Raw genomic sequence first — 13570 nt, 5'->3', positions numbered from 1 at the left:
CGCATCAACTGTTGTGTATGTGTGTTCGGCAAAGCAATATAAAACCCGCCTCATGCCCAGAATTGGCAGAAGTTGCACTTATGTTATGAGTATGAAGTCGTGGAGATCAGACCTCATAACAATTCTGTATCGTGTTGTTCTTGAAACTTTAGCACTCGCTGTACAGATATAGTTTAACAAGCAAAGCAGATAGTAGAGCAATAACATATTATTCTCATGTAAACCACGATGAACTACTAGGTGGAAAGCTAAAGCAACAACTAAGTGTCGTGTGCAGAAGTTGCAAAAAAGGAAAAATGGCGTTTAAACCGGTAATGAGCCCATGCTAACTTAACACGGTGTAAAGATATCCAGGACCTAGATGACACCTCCCCAAGATCCGGAAACGAACTGAATAAGATAATAGAAGTGCCATCTTATGAGAGCAGATTGCAAGTTTATATGTGGACGGTCCGCAAGGTAAAGCATTAAAAACTAGGAAAATTTAATGCTAAAGAAAAATAAAACAGCCAAGTACTTTATCGAGTCTTAAGCCAATAGGCAAGGTAAATAATAAAAACTTGACAAATAAGTCAATGAATTGTCAATGAAATGCTAGTACTCAGCATATCAAACATGAAAAAGGTCTATGACATAACTGTGTATGCAAAATAAGCTGCAACAGCCTCCAATAGGAAGTCACCGTCTTCATCCGAAAACAGTTCAGCCATCCAATTTAAAAGCGGAAAAGAACATACGTGCTCTCCCAGCACCGGATCCTCTATCACCATCAGAGGACAGCTCGGTGGGTTTTCAAGAAAGCTCTGTTCCAAGAAAGACTGTGCTGCCGCCAGTAAATTCCAGGGACCAAATAGTCCATGCATCAATGCCACAGCCATAATCCTTTCGCCAGGACAAACCAACTCGTGAGTAATGATAGGAGTCATCAGCTGATTAAAGTCGACGTCAGGAGAAACCGGTCCGCAGAGACACAAATCAATGGCCCAATCGAAATCACAGGTCAGGCAGTGAAATACAGGCTGGACACAGGTGAAGTAGGAGAATCGAAAAGATAATCCATATGCCGTGCTTAATATCGCCAACGGCATTGTGCCATAATATTCTAGCATGCGATTGCGGAACAGTGTCAGCAGCTGCAGGGTGGGAGGTTGCATAGGAGGGACATCCATATTTAAAAATGTAAAAAAGCACAAGAGCGTCCGCTGGTAATGCAAGTAAAAATGCCAATCCACGAAGCAGAGTGGAGAAAATACAATGAAAGAAAGCAGGGATGACTCCAAAGATTTTCTCAAATGAAGTCACAAGACCACTGGTAACAACTTTAAAAAAGTGCGCCAGGGCCTTTGTGGAGGATGCGTTAAAGATAGTCCGAACCATCTTGCTGAAGTTGAAAGGCAAATGTGAATTGAAAAGGGTCTGCACCTCTGTACGGGTGTTCGCTATGTGAAGCACGAAAGTTTCACGGGCCCAACTCAAGGCCACCTCTCTCTGAGACAAAAGAGCTCTTATTCTTGCCATGCCGTTGAAATCTCTCCCAAGGTTGGTATTTGTGGCCAAATTGAAAACTCCCTATGTTCATGTGTGGGAGGAAATAGAACATTTCTGCAGCAAATAACCCGTTCACTTACTGTTACGATAAAAGGAATACTTTTAATTAACTCAGAACAATCTTCATTATTGAGCATCAAATAACTACCATTTTCCAACAACTTGAACGTGGGGATGATAGCAGGAACTGGCGTGCCTTGCAACACGCAAGCCATATTTGGTCGGTGTTTGTTGCATGAACCGTGTAACTGTATGTGCCTACACATTAGTGAATGATCTGGCGTCTCAGTGCATTCCTCTCCATTCAGATAAACTTCTTGATCATCTTTGAAACATCTGTATGTGTATGGAAGCGACCAGACCTCATGAAGAAAAGCACTACCTAAAGGTTCATAACGACCTATTGGTATATATTTCATACAATTTGAAAACTTATATAAAGCAAAAGGCAGCGTTATTAAACCGTGGATAAGGCACGTTGCCAAAAAACCCGCAATCCTCTGCTGATGATGTCACTGAGCATGTCATGAATGATGTAATATGTGACATCATCAGCAGTGGATTACGGGTAATAGTATCTCTAGTTTACTCCCCTATAGCTGTCTTTCTTTTAACATAAGTGTCTGTTTCCTTCCCTTATACTTACTGTTTTTGGTTCGCTTCCGGTTCGCGTACCGGCGAGCGAACTGGGAAGCGAACTAAGAGAAATAGAGGTTGGCACAGTTCCAAATATTGTACCAATTTTTTAATAACGGGGAGGTAGTTCTGAAAATAACTTTTTTTTTTTTTTTTTCTGAACATTTTTTTACTTTTTTTGAATTTTTCTTAACAGTTTTATATTTTTGGGGGTTTTTCTTGGAGGGGGCAATGAAAACGATTCATTGTAAAGGGCTCAACAGGAGCAACAAAACAAAAAAAAGTATTTATTATTTTGGGCGTTTCGTACAAACTTGCATATGATAGTCAATAGCTCTGTTGATCAGAGTGATGCTTCTTTCTCCGTAGCAAATGAATCCATCGCAAAATACGCAGATGTGTTTTACTTCACCAAATCTCATTTGTATATTTGGCACCATCTCCCTGCCCTCTGGTCCCGTTACTTCCGGTACAACAGATCTTCTGGCCATAATAGGGAGATTATCTAGGTCGTTCCGAAACTTAGCAGCACTGTAGTTGTTAGGATGCCACCTAGTCATATGGCGATGCATTGTGTAGTTTCCGAAACTGTATTTTTTCTCGGTTCCTCTGGACAGTATATCTTGACATATAAGGCAAGTTACGTATCTTGCATTTACTTTTTTCTGACCTTTGGGAATTTAAAAAAATTGCCAAATGAAGTTTTCTTTCCGGTGAGACGTCCTGGGCTCCTCAGGCAAAAACTGCCTCTCTTCGTGCTCGTCGTTCTGTTCCTCTTCTTCCTCTTCTTGTTGAATTATAACTTGAGCAGGTGGTCCACTCTTCCTTGGAGGTGGTGGAGGTGGTGGGGAAGCACCAGCTGAAGCTACTAAAGAAGCCATTGCTCAGTGATCAGAAAGGGTCTTTCTCTCACAATGATGAAAGTCAGAGTGAGGAAAGAAGGAGGGATTTTCATCATTTGGGAAAAACAAGAGTTCTCAACCAATAAAAAGTGTTCATTTTAGATTATATGACCTAGTCTTACATCATTAGGAAACCAAAAGTGAAATGAACCAATGAAAAGTGTTATTACCAAGTCACATGACCTGCTGTGTTTACGTTAAGCGCTTTGCAGGGCCTCCCGGTTTGCTTCCAGAAACCTACGCTTTGCGACTCGCTTCGCGTACCAGTTCGCTAAAGTAGCACGTCATATGACGTATCACGCGACAACGTGAAACGTCATGCGGACGGGAGGCGTCACGATGTTGTTTTCTAACGCGGCACTTGCGGTAAAGAAACGTTTACCGGCTCGCGGTCTATTTCGCGGCATCAAGGTCAGCTAACGGGAAGCTTCCCGATTCGCGAAGCGGGAACGAAGAAAAAAATATATTAAAAAAAAAAATTATTCATAAACATATAAAATATATTTTTGGATTTAAAGAAGAATACATTTTACAGATACAGATATTAGCTGTTAAAAAACCAATGAAATTCACTGAAAAAACCATAGGTTATAGACCATATATAGTTAGGAATTAGCATTTACAAAACCTTGAAAATTCACTGAAAAAACCATAGGTTATAGACCATATATAGTTAGGAATTAGCATTTAGAAAACCTTATTTTACTCACACAAAACCATTGAAATTCCATATATAGTTAGTTGCACTAACTATATATCGCGCATCCGCAATCCACTGCTGATGATGTCACATATTACATCATTCATGACATGGTCAGTGACATCACTGATGACATCACTGATGACATCTCAAATGACATCACTGATGACATCTCATTTGACATCAATGACCACATCACTGATGATATCATTCATGTGACAATACAATGCATCTCCTCACATTTTAATATAACCTCTGTTACAACCAGTGTTAAATACAGAGTATAATTTTTGAAACCATTGACACACAAATACTAGTTACTACATACGCACTCACTGATTCCTACGTCTACACACACATTCACTCATTCATCCATACAATCATTCATACATACAATCACTCATCTTTACAACACTATCATATGCACTCATACACCTATACAGACATTTACACTCTGTTGCTCATCCATGGAGTTACTCACACACCTAGTCAGTCATGCAAAGAATCAATCACACCTCCATTTTCTAATCTATACAGTTAAACATAGAGCACCTTACATTTTCAAACATATACTAACACATACTTACTCTCTTATACAATCACTGATACAAGTACACATTGATGTGCACAGAGTCACACACCTCCCAACCAGCCACACACACACTCAGTCTCCCATACAAATACTTGGCCAACCAATCAATAACCCATATAGCCACTCATATAGCTACTGATCAACACATGCAGCAGCTTGCACAACAACAGACATACTGATGCAAACTTTCACACAGTTTAGTCACTAACCTATGCATTCAGTAGGACGCATTTAATCACTCACTCATACAGTCAACCACGCACCTACTAAAACCTTCATTCAGACACTTATACATCTACTCATTCTTCAATATGTAAAACATATTTTAACTTTACAGAAACATACAGTCACTGGATGTTGTCATCAGTGATGTCATTTGAGATGTCATCAGTGATGTCATCAGTGATGTCACTGACCATGTCATGAATGATGTAATATGTGACATCATCAGCAGTGGATTGCGGATGCGCGATATATAGTTAGTGCAACTAACTATATATGGAATTTCAATGGTTTTGTGTGAGTAAAATAAGGTTTTCTAAATGCTAATTCCTAACTATATATGGTCTATAACCTATGGTTTTTTCAGTGAATTTTCAAGGTTTTGTAAATGCTAATTCCTAACTATATATGGTCTATAACCTATGGTTTTTTCAGTGAATATATATATATATATATATAAATATATATATATATATATATATATATATATATATATATATATATATATATATATATATATATATATATCTCCAAAATCCGCAGCTCCCAAATGCAGGAAAGAACCAGTGGAGACCCTTTGGATGGCAGCAGATAACTTTATTGAGCAGCAGCCTGCTCGCCGAGACTCCAGGGACAAGGAAACAAATGTACCATTTGTAAAGCCAGACGCGTTTCGAGTGATGAAACTCTTCCTCAGTAGCTTATGGAATGGCCAAGGCAAAGCGTCTCAAAGCACCGACTATATTCATAATCATCCCGCCCAAAGTGGGTGTGGCCCTGGGGCATCCTGGGTGATGTAGTCCGTGCGTGCGCTTCTCCCTGATCAAAATGTCCAAAATCTTGGGGTTCCTTTCACCAAGTCTCTGCCCGCTTTATGGATGCTGCTCCCACTGTGCAGCAAACGCCTTTGCTGCATAAGGTGAGTGCTCAGTCTCCCACCGCTCGTGCAGTGCGAGTGACACTGCAGCGGCCCCGCACAAAAGCAGTCGGTTCTTCCTACGACCTAGGCAGGCCGTTGTAAAATCCAAAATCCGCAGCTCCCAAATGCAGGAAAGAACCAGTGGAGACCCTTTGGATGGCAGCAGATAACTTTATTGAGCAGCAGCCTGCTCGCCGAGACTCCAGGGACAAGGAAACAAATGTACCATTTGTAAAGCCAGACGCGTTTCGAGTGATGAAACTCTTCCTCAGTAGCTTATGGAAGGGCCAAGGCAAAGCGTCTCAAAGCACCAACTATATTCATAATCATCCCGCCCAAAGTGGGTGTGGCCCTGGGGCATCCTGGGTGATGTAGTCCGTGCGTGCGCTTCTCCCTGATCACAATGGCCAAAATCTTGGGGTTCCTTTCACCAAGTCTCTGCCCGCTTTATGGATGCTGCTCCCACTGTGCAGCAAACGCCTTTGCTGCATAAGGTGAGTGCCCAGTCTCCCACCGCTCGTGCAGTGCGAGTGACACTGCAGCGGCCCCGCATAAAAGCAGTCGGTTCTTCCTACGACCTAGGCAGGCCGTTGTAAAATCCAAAATCCGCAGCACCCAAATGCAGGAAAGAACCAGTGGAGACCCTTTGGATGGCAGCAGATAACTTTATTGAGCAGCAGCCTGCTCGCCGAGACTCCCGGGACAAGGAAACAAATGTACCATTTGTAAAGCCAGACGCGTTTCGAGTGATGAAACTCTTCCTCAGTAGCTTATGGAATGGCCAAGGCAAAGCGTCTCAAAGCACCGACTATATTCATAATCATCCCGCCCAAAGTGGGTGTGGCCCTGGGGCATCCTGGGTGATGTAGTCCGTGCGTGCGCTTCTCCCTGATCAAAATGTCCAAAATCTTGGGGTTCCTTTCACCAAGTCTCTGCCCGCTTTATGGATGCTGCTCCCACTGTGCAGCAAACGCCTTTGCTGCATAAGGTGAGTGCTCAGTCTCCCACCGCTCGTGCAGTGCGAGTGACACTGCAGCGGCCCCGCACAAAAGCAGTCGGTTCTTCCTACGACCTAGGCAGGCCGTTGTAAAATCCAAAATCCGCAGCTCCCGAATGCAGGAAAGAACCAGTGGAGACCCTTTGGATGGCAGCAGATAACTTTATTGAGCAGCAGCCTGCTCGCCGAGACTCCAGGGACAAGGAAACAAATGTACCATTTGTAAAGCCAGACGCGTTTCAAATGATGAAACTCTTCCTCAGTAGCTTATGGAATGGCCAAGGCAAAGCGTCTCAAAGCACCGACTATATTCATAATCATCCCGCCCAAAGTGGGTGTGGCCCTGGGGCATCCTGGGTGATGTAGTCCGTGCGTGCGCTTCTCCCTGATCAAAATGTCCAAAATCTTGGGGTTCCTTTCACCAAGTCTCTGCCCGCTTTATGGATGCTTCTCCCACTGTGCAGCAAACGCCTTTGCTGCATAAGGTGAGTGCTCAGTCTCCCACCGCTCGTGCAGTGCGAGTGACACTGCAGCGGCCCCGCACAAAAGCAGTCGGTTCTTCCTACGACCTAGGCAGGCCGTTGTAAAATCCAAAATCCGCAGCTCCCAAATGCAGGAAAGAACCAGTGGAGACCCTTTGGATGGCAGCAGATAACTTTATTGAGCAGCAGCCTGCTCGCCGAGACTCCAGGGACAAGGAAACAAATGTACCATTTGTAAAGCCAGACGCGTTTCGAGTGATGAAACTCTTCCTCAGTAGCTTATGGAATGGCCACGGCAAAGCGTCTCAAAGCACCGACTATATTCATAATCATCCCGCCAAAAGTTGGTGTGGCCCTGGGGCATCCTGGGTGATGTAGTCCGTGCGTGCGCTTCTCCCTGATCAAAATGTCCAAAATCTTGGGGTTCCTTTCACCAAGTCTCTGCCCGCTTTATGGATGCTGCTCCCACTGTGCAGCAAACGCCTTTGCTGCATAAGGTGAGTGCTCAGTCTCCCACTGCTCGTGCAGTGCGAGTGACACTGCAGCGGCCCCGCACAAAAGCAGTCGGTTCTTCCTACGACCTAGGCAGGCCGTTGTAAAATACAAAATCCGCAGCTCCCAAATGCAGGAAAGAACCAGTGGAGACCCTTTGGATGGCAGCAGATAACTTTATTGAGCAGCAGCCTGCTCGCCGAGACTCCAGGGACAAGGAAACAAATGTACCATTTGTAAAGCCAGACGCGTTTCGAGTGATGAAACTCTTCCTCAGTAGCTTATGGAATGGCCAAGGCAAAGCGTCTCAAAGCACCGACTATATTCATAATCATCCCGCCCAAAGTGGGTGTGGCCCTGGGGCATCCTGGGTGATGTAGTCCGTGCGTGCGCTTCTCCCTGATCAAAATGTCCAAAATCTTGGGGTTCCTTTCACCAAGTCTCTGCCCGCTTTATGGATGCTGCTCCCACTGTGCAGCAAACGCCTTTGCTGCATAAGGTGAGTGCTCAGTCTCCCACCGCTCGTGCAGTGCGAGTGACACTGCAGCGGCCCCGCACAAAAGCAGTCGGTTCTTCCTACAACCTAGGCAGGCCGTTGTAAAATCCAAAATCCGCAGCTCCCAAATGCAGGAAAGAACCAGTGGAGACCCTTTGGATGGCAGCAGATAACTTTATTGAGCAGCAGCCTGCTCGCCGAGACTCCAGGGACAAGGAAACAAATGTACCATTTGTAAAGCCAGACGCGTTTCGAGTGATGAAACTCTTCCTCAGTAGCTTATGGAATGGCCAAGGCAAAGCGTCTCAAAGCACCGACTATATTCATAATCTTCCCGCCCAAAGTGGGTGTGGCCCTGGGGCATCCTGGGTGATGTAGTCCGTGCGTGCGCTTCTCCCTGATCAAAATGTCCAAAATCTTGGGGTTCCTTTCACCAAGTCTCTGCCCGCTTTATGGATGCTGCTCCCACTGTGCAGCAAACGCCTTTGCTGCATAAGGTGAGTGCTCAGTCTCCCACCGCTCGTGCAGTGCGAGTGACACTGCAGCGGCCCCGCACAAAAGCAGTCGGTTCTTCCTACGACCTAGGCAGGCCGTTGTAAAATCCAAAATTCGCAGCTCCCAAATGCAGGAAAGAACCAGTGGAGACCCTTTGGATGGCAGCAGATAACTTTATTGAGCAGCAGCCTGCTCGCCGAGACTCCAGGGACAAGGAAACAAATGTACCATTTGTAAAGCCAGACGCGTTTCGAGTGATGAAACTCTTCCTCAGTAGCTTATGGAATGGCCAAGGCAAAGCGTCTCAAAGCACCGACTATATTCATAATCATCCCGCCCAAAGTGGGTGTGGCCCTGGGGCATCCTGGGTGATGTAGTCCGTGCATGCGCTTCTCCGTGATAAAAATGTCCAAAATCTTGGGGTTCCTTTCACCAAGTCTCTGCCCGCTTTATGGATGCTGCTCCCACTGTGCAGCAAACGCCTTTGCTGCATAAGGTGAGTGCTCAGTCTCCCACCGCTCGTGCAGTGCGAGTGACACTGCAGCGGCCCCGCACAAAAGCAGTCGGTTCTTCCTACGACCTAGGCAGGCCGTTTCCTTGTCCCTGGAGTCTCGGCGAGCAGGCTGCTGCTCAATAAAGTTATCTGCTGCCATCCAAAGGGTCTCCACTGGTTCTTTCCTGCATTTGGGAGCTGCGGATTTTGGATTTTACAACGGCCTGCCTAGGTCGTAGGAAGAACCGACTGCTTTTGTGCGGGGCCGCTGCAGTGTCACTCGCACTGCACGAGCGGTGGGAGACTGAGCACTCACCTTATGCAGCAAAGGCGTTTGCTGCACAGTGGGAGCAGCATCCATAAAGCGGGCAGAGACTTGGTGAAAGGAACCCCAAGATTTTGGACATTTTGATCAGGGAGAAGCGCACGCACGGACTACATCACCCAGGATGCCCCAGGGCCACACCCACTTTGGGCGGGATGATTATGAATATAGTCGGTGCTTTGAGACGCTTTGCCTTGGCCATTCCATAAGCTACTGAGGAAGAGTTTCATCACTCGAAACGCGTCTGGCTTTACAAATGGTACATTTGTTTCCTTGTCCCTGGAGTCTCGGCGAGCAGGCTGCTGCTCAATAAAGTTATCTGCTGCCATCCAAAGGGTCTCCACTGGTTATTTCCTGCATTTGGGAGCTGCGGATTTTGGATTTTACAACGGCCTGCCTAGGTCGTAGGAAGAACCGACTGCTTTTGTGCGGGGCCGCTGCAGTGTCACTCGCACTGCACGAGCGGTGGGAGACTGAGCACTCACCTTATGCAGCAAAGGCGTTTGCTGCACAGTGGGAGCAGCATCCATAAAGCGGGCAGAGACTTGGTGAAAGGAACCCCAAGATTTTGGACATTTTGATCAGGGAGAAGCGCACGCACGGACTACATCACCCAGGATGCCCCAGGGCCACACCCACTTTGGGCGGGATGATTATGAATATAGTCGGTGCTTTGAGACCCTTTGCCTTGGCCATTCCATAAGATACTGAGGAAGAGTTTCATCACTCGAAACGCGTCTGGCTTTACAAATGGTACATTTGTTTCCTTGTCCCTGGAGTCTCGGCGAGCAGGCTGCTGCTCAATAAAGTTATCTGCTGCCATCCAAAGGGTCTCCACTGGTTCTTTCATGCATTTGGGAGCTGCGGATTTTGGATTTTACAACGGCCTGCCTAGGTCGTAGGAAGAACCGACTGCTTTTGTGCGGGGCCGCTGCAGTGTCACTCGCACTGCACGAGCGGTGGGAGACTGAGCACTCACCTTATGCAGCAAAGGCGTTTGCTGCACAGTGGGAGCAGCATCCATAAAGCGGGCAGAGACTTGGTGAAAGGAACCCCAAGATTTTGGACATTTTGATCAGGGAGAAGCGCACGCACGGACTACATCACCCAGGATGCCCCAGGGCCACACCCACTTTGGGCGGGATGATTATGAATATAGTCGGTGCTTTGAGACGCTTTGCCTTGGCCATTCCATAAGCTACTGAGGAAGAGTTTCATCACTCGAAACGCGTCTGGCTTTACAAATGGTACATTTGTTTCCTTGTCCCTGGAGTCTCGGCGAGCAGGCTGCTGCTCAATAAAGTTATCTGCTGCCATCCAAAGGGTCTCCACTGGTTCTTTCCTGCATTTGGGAGCTGCGGATTTTGGATTTTACAACGGCCTGCCTAGGCCGTAGGAAGAACCGACTGCTTTTGTGCGGGGCCGCTGCAGTGTCACTCGCACTGCACGAGCGGTGGGAGACTGAGCACTCACCTTATGCAGCAAAGGCGTTTGCTGCACAGTGGGAGCAGCATCCATAAAGCGGGCAGAGACTTGGTGAAAGGAACCCCAAGATTTTGGGCATTTTGATCAGGGAGAAGCGCACGCACGGACTACATCACCCAGGATGCCCCAGGGCCACACCCACTTTGGGCGGGATGATTATGAATATAGTCGGTGCTTTGAGACGCTTTGCCTTGGCCATTCCATAAGCTACTGAGGAAGAGTTTCATCACTCGAAACGCGTCTGGCTTTACAAATGGTACATTTGTTTCCTTGTCCCTGGAGTCTCGGCGAGCAGGCTGCTGCTCAATAAAGTTATCTGCTGAGGAGCTTGGCGGGCATCCGAGATGGCCGCGTGAGCACAGCGCTCCCCGGACCCCCGCCGCTCCCAGCTTAATATCCTGATTTAATCCTGAATTTTTGCGAGGATTCATATAGAGGACGTTGGGCTGATCTACCTGGACTTTTCGTAAACGGATTTGGACATCGGGTGCCTGAATTATGTTCACTTGAACTTTTGGGCTCCGCCCTCGAAGTGCGCCCGGGACTGGGTGAGGTTCGGTGGCCGTCTTGGAGTTGAACAACAACGGCAGGGGGATTGGTCTTGTGAGTCCCCCTCTTAAGTTTCGGTTTCGTTTCTGCCTCGGACTGGGACATTGGTGAGAGGGCTGGGCCAGAGCGGCGGCCGTGATACACGTAGGTTGTCTGGCCCTTGGCTGCACTGTTTCTGGAGAGGGCTGCCTCTATCCTGGTGCTACACCTCTTGTAGTCCTTTGGTCCAGGGGCCTCCATTTCTGGTGCCCGGTCTGTCAACCCTGGTGACATTGCTCGTGACGCATCTTCAAAATGGCGGGCAGAGGGGACCGAGAGACGCGCAAGACGAAGACACCTCTGCGCGGGGGTCCGGTTCAATCTAATGTCATGGATCGTTATACCCACTCTAAGGGGTCCCCTGGAGCGGCCCTGCCCGGTCCCACTGCGTCGGACCAAGTACTGGATGCGTCGCCGGAGCCCTCCTTGCAGGACATCATGGGCGCCATTTCTGGCATGAGGGAATCCATAGGCCTGTGGTATATAAATAAATAATACCGGATCTATTTTTGACTGGATATAGTAGTAACAGATAGCTCAATAAATAAGAGTCAAGATTCGAGGTAGTAGGAGTTTGCAGGTTTAATACAGCATAAAGGACAGGAACAGGACAACCTGCACAGGAATAGGATGGCAGCGCTGCCGGGGGCAGGATCGGAATCGGGACGACGGCGTAACCTTTAATAACAGTGCACAAGTATATATACTAAAACAAATGCATTACAGTACATACAATAGGCGGAGCAGTGGGTGGGGTCAATAGCAGTCGCGAAAGATAAGGGTGAAAGTGGGTGAAACAGGAGGCGTATACATAGACATGTGATGTAAACGTAACAGAATATGTCATAAATGGGGCGGAAACATGGAGGGGGCTACCTAAGGAGCCGGGACCTCTAACCTAATGGTGCGCGCAAACTAACAATGACGTGTTACTAGGAGAAGCTGGGGGCTATGACTTCTGCGCTAGGAGCAGAGACTGAAGTCTGGAGAGTCAGGGCGACATGTACCTAGACATTATCTAGTATCTGATGTTTAGAGAACATGTTGATATAAACTAAAAGTTATCGGGGTAAAGGCTAACAGACTCTAAGACTGGTGCATGCATTATTCTACATGTAGTGCGTGTTGAGGAATATTAAATGACCATTAATACAGTATTTCTCTTACATGGAGACGTAAAGGCTAGACGATGACTGAAACTATTGATGCGATTCAGTAGCTTAGGAATGCAGAGAAGGAGGGCTGGACTGATAACTAGAATCATAACATACTTTTGGCAGACTAGCAGGCAGAGCCAGGCCGAGCCGGGCACTGTGAGGCAGGAAGTAAGTGAAGGGTCAGGAATACAGGTGGGGGCTGTATCGCTCCTCAGCGAGGGTTCAGGAGACAGGAGCTGAATCTGGTGTCCGGGCCCTTTTGAGGCCTAGAAACGGGGACTTTTCAATGAAATAACGTGCACACTGAGAAACGTGGCAACGTAACTTTACATAGGCCTAATACTCGTAGCTTTCACGAGAACTGGAAACTGGCATACTAGAGATGGACACAACTGTAATTGCGTCTTTAATCAAACATGGGGAATACATATGCATATTAATCATGCACATGCAACATAAGATGGGGAACACGTAGGGACACAGAACATGGCAAAATTTACTTTTCCACATTCCCTCCTTGTCACTACGTTTCCATCAGGAAACATCAATATTCATGATACCATCTATCATTTCATACAGTATCATTTGCTCGTCTCGAATTGTCTTGGAACGGGATTTAGGACGGGACTTGGGACTAGGAATACAAGAGGTAGCACAAATGCCGCAAATCGCAGGGCCACATTGTATACAGAGGCAGCAACTGAATATGATCGCTACTGCAATACCTAAGAAGAACAATACTTTCCATCCCCAGGCGGAAATTATATTCCAGAACCAACCGGACCATGTCCAGGTGCCTGGATTTTGGTGTAACAGATGGGCAATTTTATGGAGTCTGGTTATAGCTAAATAAACAGACGGCGCGTTATTAGGAATGAAAATGCAGCAACTAGATCCGATGACTCTACATGCCCCGCCCCTATCGGCCAGTATGACGTCAAGGACGAGACGATTCTGGAGCACGACAATTCTCATAAAGGATTGCTCTTCGGTTAAGTTACCTAGAGCAGAGGTAGTCTCAATCACTACTGCTTCAAGGGT

The sequence above is a fragment of the Lissotriton helveticus genome, chromosome 9 (genome assembly GCF_964261635.1).
Source record: "Lissotriton helveticus chromosome 9, aLisHel1.1, whole genome shotgun sequence".
In the NCBI taxonomy this organism is placed as follows: domain Eukaryota; kingdom Metazoa; phylum Chordata; class Amphibia; order Caudata; family Salamandridae; genus Lissotriton; species Lissotriton helveticus.
This window is presented reverse-complemented; position numbering follows the sequence as displayed.